At 41.2% G+C, this 17515-nt stretch overlaps 1 non-coding gene across 1 annotated transcript; it reads right to left on the bottom strand.

Moving 5' to 3' along the window:
* Positions 1-677: 677 nt before the first annotated feature.
* LOC136377917 (small nucleolar RNA SNORA5) lies at positions 678-813 on the bottom strand. Its single transcript, XR_010746523.1, has one exon. It is a non-coding gene; the product is annotated as a small nucleolar RNA SNORA5 (small nucleolar RNA).
* Between the last annotated feature and the right edge of the window lie 16702 nt (positions 814-17515).

Raw genomic sequence — 17515 nt, 5'->3', positions numbered from 1 at the left:
GAAATTCTGGTCAGTTTGTTGATTTAAATTTACTTGTTCTTTATTTTAAATATTATATTTGTTCTGGTTTTGTTTTTTTTACTTTAAAATAAGATATGTGCAGTGTGCATAGGGATTTGTTCATAGTTTTTTTTATAGTCCGGCCCTCCAACAGTCTGAGGGACAGTGAACTGGCCCCCTGTGTAAAAAGTTTGGGGACCCCTGCTCTACAGGAATCTATTACTTGGCTAGCATATGGGACCATCATCGTCGGCATTATGTAACAAACTTCTCCTTCAGACACCTCATCTTCCCAACTAGATAGATCATCACCTCCTAAATTGCAGTGACTATATTTTTTAACTAACCCAAAATACGGGGTTCTGTAGTCTAAGTCCAGTTAGAGTTGTTATACAGCTGAAGCAAAACTAAAATGCTCTGCACTCTTCCTGACATTTGGCAGCATGTGATCATCAAGGCCTTGAAAAGCAATAAGCAGATTTCTGTGACCCACTCCTCTTGAATGAAGGGTAGATTATCTGAGGAGACCACAGGAGATTACAGGGATGTCTAGGCAATTAGAATTGGGAGTAGCAGTTTTAATGGTTTGTGTACGTAAAGACGTGTGGATATGTAACCGGTGTGGACACAAAATATTACCATTTCCTAAGAAAGAGGTCATTTCTTCCCCCCCCCCCCCATGTCCACAGCTAAACTTATCCCCAGGTCCCAGGGCAGGAACCCAGAGCCGATGAGCGGTGGAGCTTGCTATAGCAGCCATCTGGGCCAGCCCCTGCTATGGGGGGAGCAGGGGCTGAATTTGACTCGGCTGAAGAAGAGGTTATTTCTATTTCTTGTTTAACCCAAGTAGAGCTAAGCTATACTGTTTCTTACCAGTAGTGGACCCAGGTATGGAGGAGAGGGGCCGAGGGAGCACTGGGAAAATTGATCTACAGATTGACCAATTGATCAAGACAAGAAATTGATCAAGAGAACAACAGTCTGGTCACCACTCAGGAAAATTGATCAACAGATTGATCAATTGATTAAGATAAGAAATTGATCAAGAGAAGTCTGGTCACCACTCTGGTCTATATGTAAAATAAAGGTATTAGATTTTAATGATTTAAAGAATCTATCCTGCCTTCAAATTCTATGATCTGTTAAAGAGAGAGAACAATTAAGAGAATGAAAAAGGGAAGAGACTGGGCAATTTCACTTAAGGGACCTTATTCTTTAAGTACGGCACCCTCTGGGCTTTGGTAACAGTAATTTTCATGCTTTGCTTGGTTACAAAGAGTCCACCTTGAGATGGGGGTTCTCTGTTTCACTTTCTCTTTAATTTAAATGGCAAGGGTTGGGGTGTTGGTTGAAGGTTTGCAGGTACAACACTCTCAAACTTAACTCTCTTCCTCCTCTGTTAAACTTTTCCTCAAAACTCAGGAGCATGCAGTCTTAAAGAAAGATATGCAAACAATTCTTATGTTAAAAACATACTCAAGATTATTCAAAATAAGAAAAATATGCAATGAAAACTTCCCTGAGGTAACATTTATCACCACTGAGATCACCAAATTTCTATTCACTATACAACATATTCTGCTTTTGACACTGTGGGGAAAAGACTTGCTCATATTTTAAATGATAGGAATGCAAGATGGCACAATCCCCAAGGACTCCTCAACATTGAATCTGAAAATATTTAGCAAAATTGTATATAAAGAAACCACTTGACTCAATAATCTTCCTTTTTGGAACCCAACCCAAGTTATACTGAAAAAATACAAAATGATTTATATTTAAGGTTAACCGCTGTGGCATTATTAGTAATAGCAAAAGATAGGAATAATATCAAATATCCATCTACAGGGGACTGATTGAATGAACGATCCACAGAACAAAGCACGAGGAAACTGCAATAATGAATAAGGAAGAGCTCCCGTATTGACATGGGATGATAGCAGAGCTATATTAGTGAAGGAAACAAAATAAAATAAAGGGTAGAAGACTGAACACAGCATGCTGCTTTTATGTTAGAAATATGGAAATACAAATGTGTTTTTCTTATTTTTGCTGAAAGAAACAGAAAAATCAACTAAAAGCCAACCATATCAACTTTAAGAGGGTGCTTACTGGCAGCATGGGAAACCGACAAGCAAATGAACATTTTCCGGTACCTAAGAGGAGATCTCTAAATAAAAGCAACCAGGACTTCTTAGAAAAAAAATAATGGCTGATTCCAGACTGGGGGAGAAAGCTAATAATATAAGTCTGATAAAATGTTATGTTATAGATTTTATTATAGAAAACAAAATCTTTTACTATGGAAGAAATGATAGAAAGAAAATCATCATTTCCAATCTCTAATGAAATACCTGTATTAATGCCGTAACTAAGAGGAACAGTAGTACTAAAAGACTGATGAGAACCTGTCAACAGATCTGGCACCAGTCACCTGAATGTTTGCATCACTGACGGTGAGACCACGGGACATTTGTGCTTCCTGAGGCGCCACCTGCTATAAAGCACAGAACAACACAAAGTGAAGTGGGGATGCAAAACGTTGACAGTTATAGAACCTGGAGAGGAGTCACAGAGAGCCACTATACTGACCCTCTTTCCCTGGGTTTGTATCAAAACATTGAAAATTGCAAGTTTAAATGACAAAATTTCCCCTTCAGAATCTCATTTTCCTGAGATTTAACAAGTTAAAAAATCCTAGGTCAAATGCTTGGGCTTCTAAGGAGGAGTCCTGGAATGACGTTCCCTGTACTTCTCCCACAAAGTCAGTTCCTGATGGTAAATCTCCCCTCTGGAGCAGTCTCATGAGTGCTAGCACAACACAGGTTCTGAGCAGTTCAGCAGTCAAGATACCGATGTTTAACGCAGGGTTTCCCACAGCTCAGCAGCCACATCTCTGTTTTTTGTCTAGCGATACCTGCTGTTCCACAAAAAGAACTACCTCTTTTTTTTTTAATGACTGAGAGAGAGACTGAAAGAGAGGGACAGGCGGGGACAGAGAGTCAATAAGGGAGAGAGATGAGAAGCATCAACTTGTTGTTGCAGCACTTTAGTTGTTCACTGATTGCTTTCTTATATGTGCCTTCGTTGGGGAGGGGGGCTTCAGCTGAGCCAGTGACCCCTTGTTCAAACCAACAACCTTGGCCTCAAGCCAGTAGCCTTAGGCTTCAGGCCAGCCACCTTTGGGCTCAAGCCTGCAACCACAGGGTCATGTCTATGATCCCACATTCAAGCTGATGACCCTGCACTCAAGCTGGATGAGCCCGCATTCAAGCCAGTGACCATGGGGTTTCGAACCTGAGTCCCACCATCCCAGGTCAAGGCTCTATCCACAACACCACTGCCTGGTCAGGGAGAAAGAACTACCACTTCACACAAGCAAGGGCTTGTGACGATACGAACTTTTTCAGACAGGAGTACCAGTGGGAGGAAATCGAAACTGTTCTTCAAACATTCCCTGGCTAAGTGCCTCACCTTCAAAACAGAGTCAGAAATTTGCCAGAAGGTACATGCGACCCTCCCTATATCTAAGGTAAAATCTAAACTTCCCTCTTTCAGCACCATGGGAAACCCTGGGCTGTAGGTAACGCGAAACAGTCCGTGTTTGTGCTGTTTGCCCATGTGACTGCACCCTCCTGTCCTCGTAGCCCCACTCCTGAAGTTCCTTCTGACAGACGCACTTTCTTTCTCACTGCCTCAACCAGGCTCAGGTGGCGCTGCAGTTTGGATTCCACTTCCTGAAAGATGCTCCCAGGTGGGGGAAGTGTTTCTTCTTGCCCTCTGAGTACCCTATTCCAGCGGCCCCGGCACACATGTCACACTGTCCTGCGGATTCCTCCCACGCGCCTTTCTTTCCACTAGATGCTGATCTCCTCAGAGACAGTGCCTGCATCTTACTTCCTCTGTAGGCTCAGAGTACGGCACATTTGCTCAGAACTACTTGTGGAAGGGAGAGAGAGAAAAGGTAGTGACAATAGCAGTGTGAAAAAATGTTAAAATTTCATTCTTCAATGCTTCTGGGGAGAAATAATATAGTTTAAAATTCACAACAAGGTAGAAAGAGGTGGTGTTTGATTGTTTCCAGAAAACAGAGCATTTCTGAGCGGTGAAGGCAGAAAGGAAAATGGCACTCTCTGTCTGAAGACGAAGGGGTCTGACCCTTCTTATGAAGTGGCAAAAGGTTAACAGAATACAAGGCCAGGGCTAACGGAGACAAACCTGGCACAATCTGCAAATTCTACCAAATTCTCACGCTGTCTAGAACCAAAAAGCCACTAGCAGTGGCAATATCAAAAGGATTTTCAGTTGTAGGGAAGGAGGGGAGACAAGTGGCTCAGGGAGTCTTTCCTCTTCCATTTCTTTCACAGAGACAAGTGCTTCTTTAATTGTTTAACCATATGTCGAAGGCTCAGCAAGTGCTCTTCCTAGGTAAGTCCCCCATTCTGTCAGTCAGCTCCCTGTGCCTGCCCCTTCCGTGCAGAAGTAACAGAGGCACCATTTTTCACTAGACAGGCTGTGCCTCTTACAAGTGGATTTTGTGTTGAATTGGGAATTTGCATTGTATGTCTACACAAACACGTCAATTATTTTCCCTTCTTTAAAAAAATTACTTAACACCCACTAATTTTTTAGAGGGAGATATGTTGTATTTGGCATGGAGCAATTAAATCACGTTTCCCTATGGGGAGCACCACGGCCTTCCATTGCAGGGACTGTGTCTTAATGGGTCATTATTGTCTTTCAGGAAAATGACAAAGGCAGCACCGTCAAGGAGTGACCATTCAGTCCATTTCCTGCTCCCTCTGGTGCTGCGTTCGTCATTCTCCCCCTCGTGGCTGCCAACAAGCTTTCAGTTTCCCGAGTTCCATCAAAACACTGCAGGTGCTTTGGGCTTTTACTTTCTCTTTTACAGACCGGGTTTATTTACATGGGTTCCAAATGTGACAAAAAGCAAACAAACCATTACCCACATGGTCCAGACGTGTCTCCTCTTGTAACTGAAATGGGAGAGGCAGGCCTGACAGTGCAGCCCAGTCCCTGCTCTCTCTCCACAGGCTGGACGGAACCTGCCAGCCTCGAGCGCCGTCTTGGGAAGCTGCCCATCTGGCTGATGAGCCCCAACTGCAGGAGGGCAGCTCCCTGCCAGCAATTACAGACATAGCTAAGTCAGGGGCATGGCTCTGTCTCGGCCATAAGACCGCTCTTTCTGGTGCTGGGTAAGGCTCTAGCCAAGATCTCAGAAACCATCTTTCTTGAGTGAGGAAGTAATTTTAGGGATTTAAGCAATAGCTATTCTTTCTGGGGTCAGCCTGAAACAAAATTATGGGAAGCCACGCTTTCGTCCCTTGTTTTTCTAGCCCCTCCAGTTTATTCAGGCCACACTCTGGTTCCTTGGTCTTGTCCTGCGATAGTCCGTCCATATTCCTGGTCAGGAGTGCAAAACAGATGTGTATCTAATATGTCACCTTTAGGAGCAATTTCTTTTGGGGGAGAAACTGTTTGAAAGTGTTTGGAGGTTGCTGAATGGAGCTCACAGTTTTCTGTGGGTGCATCCAAGCTCCTCTGCACACACACTGACACAGTGGCTGAAATCTGGCATGTTAAATAATGCCACTTCAGTTACATCAAAATGATTCAGAATCAGTTCATCCTCAATTAAAATGTATAACATATCACTCTTATCTATAACCTATTATAAATTAATATACAGCCATTAGCCTCTAATGATGGAGGTTCAGTTTTAGTTTAAATGGAGAAGGTGTTTTTAATGGGAATCACTACGGGCCGGTGTAGGAGGGATGGGTAAAGTAGCCTAAACAGGCTCTGTCTAGCCTCTCAAATTCATTTTCCTCTCCAGCTACCACCTGGCTCTTTTGCTGATGCTTCTACAGGGTTGCTCTGGTTTTATTGAGTCATATTCCGAAGCCAATATAGAGGGCTATGAAGCCAGGCTATGTAGCTAATCTCCTTGGTTTCAGATCCCGTCACTTCCATGGGTGTGACCTTGCATACGTTATTTAATCATTCTTTATTTCAGGGTATCTGTCTGTAAAATGGTAATAATAATACCATGGAATTAATTACATCAATGTGAAGAAGAGTACTGGAAAGCATGGCATGTCTGTTAGCAATTATTATTTAGCAAACGCCGCTCCTGCTATGAAAATGAACGCAGCAAATTCCATTCGCAGGGTTTTAAGATATTAAAAGTACATAGTTGTTGCCTGACCAGGTGGTGGCGCAGTGGATAGAGCATCGGACTGGGACATGGAGTACCCAGGTTCGAGACCCCGAAATCGCCAGCTTGAGTATGGGCTCATCTGGTTTGAGCAAAGCTCACCAGCTTGAGCCCAAGGTCGCCGGCTTGAGCAAGGGGTCACTCGGTTTGCTGTAGCCCCCCCCCCCCCCCCCGGTCAAGGCACATATGAGAAATCAATCAATGTACAACTAAGGAGCCACAACAAAGAATTGATGTTTCTCATCTCTCTCCCTTCCTGTTTGTCTGTCCCTATCTGTCCCTCTCTCTGTCTCTGCCACACACACACACACACACACACATACAAATAGAATAAAATAAAAGTATAGTTGTTACCTGAAAAACTGCAGAAAATAATGAGCTAGAACACTGTCGAGCCTAATGTTCACAAGTGCTTTTTGACCTTGAACCACTAAGTTAAACTTCATTAGCTCCATTTTGTCACAGGTAGAAGAGGAATTATGTGGACAAGACTACCCAGCCAGATTATCTAGAAAGCCTTTCCACCAGTGACTGTCTGTGTCAGATGTCCCCGGGGAAGGTGACCTGCCACCCTTTGGCCTCAGAGAAAACAGGGTTAGCCTCCTAACACAGTGGCTGGCACAATCAAAGCTTCAGGGAGTTCACTAAACTTATACAGCGATGTACGTCAAGTATTTCTCAATAAAGCTGGGGAAGAACTTTTTTTTTTAGTTGAACACAAATGAATACACACATACTGACAGACAAATAAGTGAATGAATGTAGTAATGAAAATATGCAAGGTTTTTTTTTTTTTTTTTTTTTTTTTATATTATGTTCCCCAAGAATGAGCCTCAATAGGTTACTGTGGAGACCGAAGAACCAGGCTTGTGAAGAGAAACTCGAATTGGGTGCAGGCTGCTTTTACGGTCCATACATTGAGCATTGGCAAAGGTAGAAAGGATTGCAAATGTAAAAGTTTGTCAGCACTTCTAGAGAAGTCCAAGGCTTTCCCTTCCGCACTCCTATTCTTCAGCGTAGCCCAGGGACACGTTCTCCTGACAGCTGTCCTAGCATTAATTTTACTCAGCTGCAGTGGGAGCAAAAAGCGAACCTTGTTCACATTCCTGAAAATGATTAAATTCAGACTACTGGCTTCTTGCAGTTCCTGACTTTCCAGCCTGGGGGCAGTAACAGAGCACTTTTATTGCACCCAAGGGGCAATCATGCAGTCCGGTTTTGACAGGACAGCAGGATGTGACACTCCCAGACCAAACCAGTGAGTAGAAAGTCGCCCGTTCTGAGAGATCTTGTCCCTTTTCTAACTCTTTGCTTGAGGGGTGACCACAGGTTGTCTAGAGCATTCACTGAGCCACTTCTCAGCCGAGGACCATTTGCGCATATTTTCCGATTGACAATTCACAAGGTCAGAGGGAAGGCTGGGTCACCTTAGACTTTGCAGCAGCTGAGCCTGCACTGGGCTCTTTGTGTCTGTCTGCCTTGGTTATCACCTCGGAGGTTTGGGTACACCCCTCTGTGCTCACCTGTCCTTGGGAGGATGAGAAGAATAATGCAGTCTTTAATTTTGGATCTTACTTCCAGTCCACCCCACGGTGATTCTTTTTCCTGTGGAAATGGCAGGGTGACAATCTTTGGCATTGCCTGACCAGTGGAGAAGGGCTGCTCTTGAAGCTAAAACAAACCTCATCCCTGCTTCTCTGGCTGCAAGGTCCGTACGGCGGGTTTCCATCATCCTCTGGCTCTTGTAGTTTACAACCTCCATAAAACCGAGAGCCTGCTCATTTCAAATCACCAGACTCTGAAAAACTAAACGAAATATTTGTTCAAATGTTTATTTGGGGATACTTTTAATGTTATGTTTTGTTTTTTGCTGCACAACCTAGACGAGAAATTTCTTAGAGGCCGGTTTTATGCGAAATGTCTTGAGATGTCTTGTTGCATTCTTTTTTTTTTTTAAGATTTTATTTATTCATTTTAATGAGGAGAGAGAGAGGGAAGGGGTGGAGGAGCAGGAAGCATCAACTTCCATATGTGTTTTGACCCGGCAAGTCCCGGGTTTCAGCCAGCGACCTCAGGGTTCCGGGTTGACGCTTTATCCACTGCACCACCACAGACAGGTCAGGCTTAATTCTTGATTAGACTTGTAAGATGTTGGAGGAACATGTTTGAACAGGGAACGCCGTGGCTTCTCTTTAGGGTGTCACAGAGGGCAGTGTGAGTTCAGGGCTGGTGTTCAGGTGCAGGGTCACACTGCCATCTCCAGTGGAACCTGGCCGGAACATTATGACTGAGCTACTTCTGAGATCAGTTTATCCTCCCAGCAAGCTCAACATTCTGCTTGCACAAGTTTGTTTGTTTTTACCAAAAATCAGCAAAAGAACTAATATCCTCTGTTTAATCTGTAATATGAAGTTATGAAAAAAGTTTATTTTTTCCATTTAATTACTTCTTTACATGCATTTACAGTAATTAGACATCAGATGCAGTAGCTAAAGCAATTACTATATGTCATTTCAGAGAATTACAGTATAAACATACAGTAAATACTCAATAATCCATGACAAGCTACTTAAAAAGTAATAAGGAAATTTAATTTAAAATGTGGGAGCTGAGATGCATGAGGTACTTCTGAATGAAATGCCCACAATTACAAAAGAGAGGTCCCAGTTTGGAAAATCTACTGCCATTAATTCCGTACCTTCCACAGCATGGGTCACTGGCCACCTCCCTTCGAAATTAATATTAACAGTGTATGATAAACAGTCTCTTTCGGAATGGAAGCCTTTCCCCTCCTCTCTTTCCTCCTCTCTTTCCTCCTCCCTTGACTCCTCCTCCCTACTTCCTCACGGAAAACCCAGGCGACACTCAAAGCCCATTAACCTGAGAGCCCGGAAGTTCAACTTGCAATAACATCACGGTGGTTAACATCCAGTTGTCTTTCATTTTGAAAGGCCTTTTTTCTCCCACTATGAGAAGATGCATAGGAAATTTGGAACTCTTTGGAACAGAGTTCGAATCTCATGTTTATTTACTGAGAAACCTGATTCTCAGTTGGCTTATCCCAGAGGTTCTCAACCTGTGGGTAGGCGACCCCTGTGTTTTGGTCGTTCAACCCCCACCGGGGTCGCCACCCACAGGTTGAGAACCGCTGGCTTATCCCTAAAATATATAGATACATAATTCTGCATCAGTGAGTTGTCTCACATAAAGAGAGCTGATTTCTATCTGGGGTGGAGTCCAGGCACCGAATGAATGCCTGTTAGTATTGTGTTTGTTATCCATTTAATTATCTAAATGAATGTAGTAAGTCTGGAATATTTACTCTTTCCTATTTAGATGTTCACAGCCTTCATCACTTCTAAAATCACCACTTGATGTGTTTATCAACTACTATATGATGTAAATATTTTTCTCTGTTTATTTTAAAAAAAATAAACATAGAAAATGTAATGTTCAGGTGTAATGTTCCTCCAAGGTATAACAAGAACTGAAGATTAACTCTATGTTCACTACTTTAAACTCATTTACAACACTACAAGTTCTTGTTGAACTACCTTAGCCCCCCAGAACTGTAGCACTCTTCTCTCCTGATCGCACAGCCTGCACCAGACCTCCTCCCCAGTGTGCTATAATAAGAGTAAAGAGGAGAGAAAGACAGACTTGGGACTGAAATCTTGATTCAACATGCAGGCCTGTTAAATTCTGGAATCATGACTATACCTCGGAAAGCCTCACTTTTCAAAAATGGGATAGTGATACCTATTCTATAAGGATCGAATGGGAAAATATTATCCTTTTATTCATTCATTCTATTCTTATTGAATGTCACTGTATTCCCTTCTTCCTCCTGCGAAGGAGCCCAGCAGACACAAGCTAGAGGCCCTCCACTGTCATGCACACATTCTGCATACTCCCCCGGTCAGTTTTGTCCAAAATCAGTTCCACTGAATAGTGGTTACAGGAAATACTTTGCCAACAAAGCGGTCTGTAATCAAATAGGTTTGGGGAATGTTACTTAAATAATTCCTTTCCTGTTTATTTTTAGTATAGTTAGGCTTAAAATAGCTTCAAAAGACCAATCAATCATGTTAAAGAGAACTGCTGGGGCTCAGGATATATGCAATTTTTATATTGGTCACTGACATATTATCCTCCAAATGTATCATAGCATATAAATTTACACTGCCACACAAAGAAGGTATTGTAAGAGTATGACCTTAAGACACTACAGAATATACCGATGTCACAGAATCTCTCTTCGTAACTCCTGATTTTACAGAGGAATAAGCCTGAGGATCAGAGAGGAATCTATTCTTGAGACAAAGCTTACAAAATGCATTCAAATAAACCGGAGTGAACCTGGGAGACCAGGTTTCTAAAGTTGGAATTATTAGTTACTGAGAACCTACTCATTGCTAATCATGATGTCAGACATATATTCACACAATCTTTCTAGAAGTTCTCTCAGGCAGTCACTAATGCATTCTAATGTTGATGTTGGTCAAACAAGTTTGTAAAATGTGATTTTTATGTTTGCTCACTTATAGTTTGCATTAGGGGTTGGGCAGTGCCAGGTATGATGTGGTCTATGAAATTGCAAATTACCTTCCTGTTTGGGAAGGGCCATTGTTTTGCTAATGTTTGCTGGAGGAGAGGTTTTTGTGTCAGAAAATTTTGAAAAGAGCAGAGAGGAGAAGAAGGAAAAGAGGCAGAGAGAAGCCATGTTTGCAGAGTGAGAGCAGAGAGAATGCAGGGTGCTGAGGAAGAAGCCATGTTGGCAGAGAAGGGAAAAGGTGTGCAGATAGGGAACAGAGGTGAAGGCTCTTGCTAGCTCTGCTGAGACCGGTGGGGCCTTTGATTCCAGGAGAACCTGGAGAAGATTCTCCTGGTTGTGGAACCGGAGAATGCGTTAGTGGCTTTGGGAGCCCTGAGTGAAAGGGAAGTATTTTCCCTGTGTGTTGCTCATCAGCCAGTGTGAGACTTTAATAAAGAAATAGCCCACCATTTTTGGCTCCACTGTTTCTTTACCATCTGCTCAAATGTAATGTGAACCTGCACAGGAATGGCCGCAACGGCCACAACTACTGGCCATACAGTTGACAAAGCTGAAAAATTAAGAAAAATTAAGACACTGGCTTGGTGTCACACAGCAACAAGTGGTGTTCTTACCTCCTGGTGCCTTCCCTACTCGTGTGCCACAATCTGATTCAACATCTTTGGTGCACGCTCTGCTGAACCTTGCAGCTACAGTAGGTGAATCACTATGTAGCTTCAGGCTACATTTATTAATATAAATGTTCAATTACACCAATATGTGTCCAATCATTCTACAAAAACATTAGCCCTATTAGTTTATGGAGAATAGAAATAATGGGAAATAACTGGGTATTGGTCTTTATTTTTATGACAAGCTCTCCTGTCTATCAGGGAAACTTCAGCCAACTGAAAACGCTAGTATCTGCTTCAGAGATGATTCCCTTTCAACAGAGGGGTCGCCCTCATCAACTCATCGGGTACAACCTTCGAGCGCCAGTGCACGTCCACTTCCCTGGGACCCAGATCATGACTGTGTCCAACTTTCCATCTTCCCGATCAATGTCTCTGGCCTCATCAATCACGGCAGACACACTACCTAGTACATTCCCCCACACTTCCTCCTTTTCTCAAAAGATCCCGAAGTTTCCTTTTTTCCAAGTTACATCAGTTTAAAAATGGTCAGGTTATTTGACTGTGTGTCTGGGTGTTTTGTTTGTAGAGCTGGTGAGTCTAGCTGGTCAGGTTATTTGGAATGCGGCAACCACAGTGACAGCAGTAAGACACCTCCGACAGCTTCTCCACCCCTTCCCCAGGGCGGGGAACACAGAACCACTGTCTACAACAGAGTTTCTGGGCCTGGGTCCTGTCCTGTTACACGTGTTCTGAGAAATGGACTTTTCCCCATTTCCCTTAGGGACAGTACTTCTGAATCTAATTCTCTCCATCAGAACTTTTTCTTTTTTTTTTTACCCACATCCTATCAGGATTCTCTCTCCCTCTCACGTGCCAGCCGTCCAGCCCATCATTTCTGGTCATGGTTCCGTCCCCTCTGCCTGGGTAAATAATCATCATCTCCTTTGTGGTCTGTCTTTGTCGCCTGCCAGGGCTTCCCTTTGTTGTTCATTTTATCTTGTCCTTTCATGGCTGGTGACTTTATTTCACTTTTTTTTTTTTTTTAAGTCACACAAGCCCACCAATCCCTTCATTTGCATACTTCCCAAACATACAAAAGATATTTAAATTCTAGAATCCCGGGACTTGGGTTTGTTCAAAGAGCAGCTTTAGAAATAAAGCAGTTGCATTCCTTAAATTATGGGAAGAAAGATCCACATTATGAATTTTTTAGAAAGAAGAGGGACAAAAAGAAAAGCAAGGCCTGTGGCCTGTCTTCACCGCTTTCAAGTGCAAAACCATCTACAACCAGAGCAGGAGTGGTCTCCCCCAGAATGAATATGGAGAAAAAAGCCTATTCCTCTAGGAAACATTTGGAACTACTTCTTAAACTTACTGAGCTCTTATGGAGAATTATGATTACAACAAACCTGGGGAATGATTATTGCTCCAGGATGCCTGAGAAAAGTTTTATTCCATGCCAAAAAGCTTAGCTGACTTGGAGTTAAATCAAAAGGGCCTTTGATTCTCTGAGGTTGAGCAGTGCAATATTTTGGTAGTCCTTTTAAAGGTGCAGGCAAATCTGTGGTCCCTTAAGATTTTTTATTATTGGTCCTGGCTGGTTGGCTCAGTGGTAGAGCATTGGCCCAGTGTGTGGTGTCCCAGGTTTGATTCCTTATCAGAGCACACTAGAAAAACGACCATCTGCTTCCTCACCCTGCCTCTTCCTCCTTCTCCTTCTCTCTTCCCCTCCCTCAGCCATGCCTCAATTGGTGATTAGTTCGAGGGCATTGGCTCCAGGTGTTGAGGATGACTTCATGGAGCCTCAGGCACTAAAATTAGCTCAGTAGCAAGCATGGCCCCAGATGGGTGGAGCATCAGCCCCAGATAGGTGTTGCCTGTTGGATCCCAGTTAGGGGGCATGCAGGAGTTTGTCTCTCTATCCTCTCTCCTCTCACTTGGAAAAGAAGGAAAAAATAAATAAAATAAAAATTTAAAAAGTTTTATTATTGTTAATATTGTCTACACCAGGGGTCCCCAAACTTTTTACACAGGGGGCCAGTTCACTGTGCCTCAGACCATTGGGAGGGCCGGACTATAAAAAAAAACTATGAACAAATCCCCATGCACACTGCACATATCTTATTTTAAAGTAAAAAACCAAAATGGGAACAAATACAATATTTAAAATAAAGAACAAGTAAATTTAAATCAACAAACTGACCAGTATTTCAATGGGAACTATGCTCCTCTCACTGACCACCAATGAAAGAGGTGCCCCTTCCGGAAGTGCTGCGAGGGCCGGATAAATGGCCTCAGGGGGCCGCATGTGGCCCGCGGCCGTAGTTTGGGGACCCCTGGTCTACACTTACTAAATTGTACAGAGAAACCCTACTTGCATTCTTCCTCCCTCTTCACATTATCTATCTAACAGGCTAACATTGCATATGTTGTTAAAAAAAAAAAAAAGTTCAGATTTCTCATTACATTTGGTGAGTAGTCATTTAAAAACCTCAGGGTTCTAATTCTCAAGATTTTCTGAAATTCAGGACATATATAATCTAATACGACATAATAACAAAATCTTAGTAAGGTTTAAAGTCTACTCAGGTAACCCCATATGAATCAAAAGAAGTCCATGGAATATTCAGGAGTCACTCTTTACACAATATTATAATTTTATTTTCTTGCTCCTCCTCCCCCTCAGCGGCCACTACTCCCTCATCTCTTCCTCTTAACCAGATCAGATGATAATTTGATTTAAAACCATTGTATTAAAAATTACATGCAACTCCTTGGATATGTCACTGTTTTTCTTATCCAAAGTTAACATTATGACTAAAAGTAACATAATACATCCAGAAACATCTAACTGTCCAAAGCAGAATTAACTATCTGATCAAACAGAAGCCATTAGCCCTGTTTTAAAACCATGTTTTTAAATACCGAAGCCATGACTAAATAGTCCTTGTCTATCTGTCCCTCCTTTTATTACGTAGCAACTAGTGGCAAATTTCTTTTGGTAAGTACTGAGTAGGTAGGGTAACAAAGAGACACGATGCAATAATGAATGGAAACCACTTTCAAATCACTGAGTGCCAGGTGGCAGGAATAGCACTTACGATTTTATATTAACATACACTTTATAGTGTTTCCCAAATTCTCCCAATATTTTACTGGGGGAAAAACCATACACTCGAAACTGTAAAGTGCTGTACAGCTGCATTATTAATTAGGACAACATGATTTGATAGCGGTTGGAAGTTCTTGGAAGTAATTAAAAGAAGAATAAGAATGTAAGACTATATAATAGCAGTAAATACAGAGAATAATTTTGTGTGTGTGAAGTGAAGGAGTTAAACCACAAAGAAATGTTTAGGAAGTTCTCAATTCTTGAAATGGACTGCTTTACTCTAAAATTAACTCGCTCCTGTTTCAGAAAGATGATTTCCAAATAAGAAAATCACAGCAACCTTCGTATCTCGTTATTTATGACATTGTGCATATATCAAATATAGTTGCTGGTTCCCTTCCCCATTCAGGATTTAGTTTGGAGATTAAAAAAAAAAAAAGCCAGCAGGTCTCAAGGGCAAAAAGCATTTTACTGGTGGGTTTTAGTTTTCTCAAAACACTGTAGGCTTTAGCCGTTGAATCATTAAAATCCGCTTACTTTGAAGGAAACTACAATTGGTCTAATTGAGAGACTTCACCTTGGATTTGCTGATTGACTGCTCGACGAGAAAAAACATGCAAAGTGCATGCAGGCGTGAACATCTACAAACGTCCAAATACTGCACTGGAAGGAATTTAGGGCCTGCGGGGCTCAAAAATTTGTTCAAATGTTAGCACGAGTCCCAAGTCTCCGTGGATAAAGTGGACAGGCCTGGCCAAACTGCTCCCTCTGGATCTGGATTATAAAAATAAACATTCCCAAGAATTTTGCATATAATTTGGTTTCAAATAGTTTACCTGTCCTAAAGTTGTATTTAGTTGTGTGTGCAGACATGAATCTTCAATTTCTTTTACAAATTCACCTTTTATTCAAAGAAAGGTATAAAGTCACACGCTTGTAGCTAATATTTTATCTAAAAATATTTTGTGCATCCTTCCAAGCAGGGGAGTGTATGAGAAAGAGAGAGATTGAAAAGGAGAATTTATTTATTTTTCTTTAATCAAGAGAAATGATACATAGTCTGGTAATTTTGAGGCATGCATTCAAATTATTATCTGAAACTTATTCTTTCTCTGAGTAAATGAGAGCTCTAATTACAGGCAGAGAAAAATATATTCAATATTGTGGAATATTTATGCAAAATACTACTCTTAGCACTTATGAGCTAACCCATAATGTCTTACAGGATTTATACAGCAATTTCCAAAGGAATATTACACACTTTGGCCTTTCCTTTCTTGTTCAATATGTATAATGCCTGATGACAGTACAATTTCATTTTCAAAAACTGTAAATCTCTGGTGATCATTAGTGCAATCTACCATCTGCATTCCTTAACAAATAATGCTACATGGCTTACTCAGTGAACAATCACTTTTCTCAGAAAACTTCTCTGGCTTTTCTGGACAAGATACTCACAGACCTACCTAATCACAAACTTTGTTATGTTCTTAAGAGCTAAGGATATTTCATGTTTTCCCCTAAGAGATGAGAGAATTCATGCAATTAATTTCTTCTAAGTTATGTGTTTTTAAAACACAGAAGCCAAGACGCGATGCTAATTTCTGAATTATTTCACTGGGACTTTTCTCATATTCCCCCTAAAAATTTTTAAAGAAAAAATTGCATAGCTGTGCACAGAAGCTCTGTTATCCAAATAAAAAATGACATCATAATCATGTAAAGACTTCAGGGGTACCTAACATTCTTCATTACTGACTAGATGCTATTTGTTAACACAGAAAATTTAGATACGGAATTTCTGACTTCTAGAATGTTCTTACAGAGCAATGAATTAGCTACTCTATCATTCTATCTCTATATATGTATCTACATAAACAGTACATTTTATATTGTAATACATACATTTTAAGCTGTGATTATATATGCTAAAGATAAATTTTGGCAACAGCAATGATTCTACTAGCATCCACTAGAGTAGAGTTATAGAGGTGTTACTTAATCCACCTATATCAGAATTCCTGAAGCCCTTGCAGAAAATGCGTATCAATGACCACATTCTAGACCAAGTGAATCAGCATCTCTGGGAGTACAATCAGAAATTCTTCACTTTTTCACAGGTTTTACAATTTTATGCCTATGTCAATTCAAAGAACACTAGTAAGTGGATTTGCTGTTGGATCAGGACTCGAGAAAAGATAAATACAGACTTTTTTTTTTTTTTTTACTTCCTGCACTATTATAAGCATTTTGTCCCACTTTTTCTTGTTTCATCCTACTTTACTAGAGATTAAATATATAACTTTCTTGATTAAATTCAAAATCTTCTTATACAGTCTTCATTAAATGCATGGCTTTAAAAAATATTGACCAATTAAGTTTTAGCAAATAGTTGTTAAAAAAACACAACAAATTAAAAACTGGCCACATTTATCCATTTGAGGAATTTTACTTTATATAAATATTGAGAAAAAAATAGCTCAGATTATATCTAATCAAATAAAAAGCTATTTAAGTGTGAGGGCTAAGTTATAATTGCTCTGGGAGCAGTGATGTTGAGTTTTCTGGCTTTTGTAGATTTATATTCTAAGCCATAGTGCTGAGTTAACAATTTTGCTTGGAGATGCATATATAAACACCTGTAAGATGAGGATTTCCACCTTCCTGAGGATCATATTAGAAATGAATTGAGGCTTAGAGCGTAATTACAGCATTAAGTCCCAAACCACTGGATCGTTAGAAACTGTTAGAAAAGACCGTCCAACATGTGCTGCAGGCTCTGCGCCAGATTTCTGCAAGAGACTCGAAAAGTCTGTATCGTCATCCATCCTGTTCGCAGGTGACACTGCTGACAGGGGCTGTTGTCCACATCAGAGACACTGGATGGCTTGCATTGATTACGATGATTTGAGGTGTTGGTGTTTTGGTCTATGAATACTCTGGAGGCAGGGAGGAGACATGTCACAATTACCTTACTATCTGTGTTTGTCTGGGTG

Source organism: Saccopteryx leptura, chromosome 6, assembly GCF_036850995.1.
Source record: "Saccopteryx leptura isolate mSacLep1 chromosome 6, mSacLep1_pri_phased_curated, whole genome shotgun sequence".
Lineage (NCBI taxonomy): Eukaryota > Metazoa > Chordata > Mammalia > Chiroptera > Emballonuridae > Saccopteryx > Saccopteryx leptura.
This window is presented reverse-complemented; position numbering and strand designations above follow the sequence as displayed.